We start from the raw sequence: 700 nt of genomic DNA on the forward strand, positions 1-700 counted from the left end.
GCCACCACTTGGCAAGCACAGAAATAGAGAAGTGCCAAAAACCACGAGTGCTTGTCTGGTCCTTTTTTTCCTGTTAAAAATAGAATTTGGGGCTGGGTGCGGTGGCTCACACCTGTAATCGTAGCCCTTTCAGAGGCCGAGGCAGCTGGGTCATCTGAGGTCAGTAGTTCGAGACCAGCCCGACCAACGTGGCAAAACCCCATCTCTACTAAAAATAGAAAAATTAGCCGGGTGTCATGGTGTGCGCCTGTAATCTCAGATACTCAGGAGGCTGAGACTATAGAATTGCTTGAACCTGGGAGGTGGAGGTTGTAGTGAGCCGAGATGGCGCCACTGCACTCCAGCCTAGGCGACAGAGTGATACTCTGTCTCAAAAAAAAAAAAAAAAAGTAGAATTCGGTTGGGCTCAGTGGCTCACACCTGTAATCCTAGCACTTTGGGAGGCCACGCTGGGTGAATCACATGAGGTCAGGAGTTAGAGACTAGCCTGGCCAACATGACAAAACCCCCGTCTCTACTAAAAATACAAAAATTAGCCGGGTGTGATGGCGTGTGCCTGTAACCCAGATACTTGGGAGGATGAGACAGTAGAATTGCTTGAACCCATGAGAATTGCTTGAACCCGGGAGGCAGAGGTTACAGTGAGTCGAGATGGCGCCACTGCACTCCAGCCTGGGTGACAGAGCGATACCCTGTCTCA

The sequence above is a fragment of the Colobus angolensis genome, unplaced genomic scaffold, assembly GCF_000951035.1.
Source record: "Colobus angolensis palliatus isolate OR3802 unplaced genomic scaffold, Cang.pa_1.0 Scaffold59, whole genome shotgun sequence".
In the NCBI taxonomy this organism is placed as follows: domain Eukaryota; kingdom Metazoa; phylum Chordata; class Mammalia; order Primates; family Cercopithecidae; genus Colobus; species Colobus angolensis.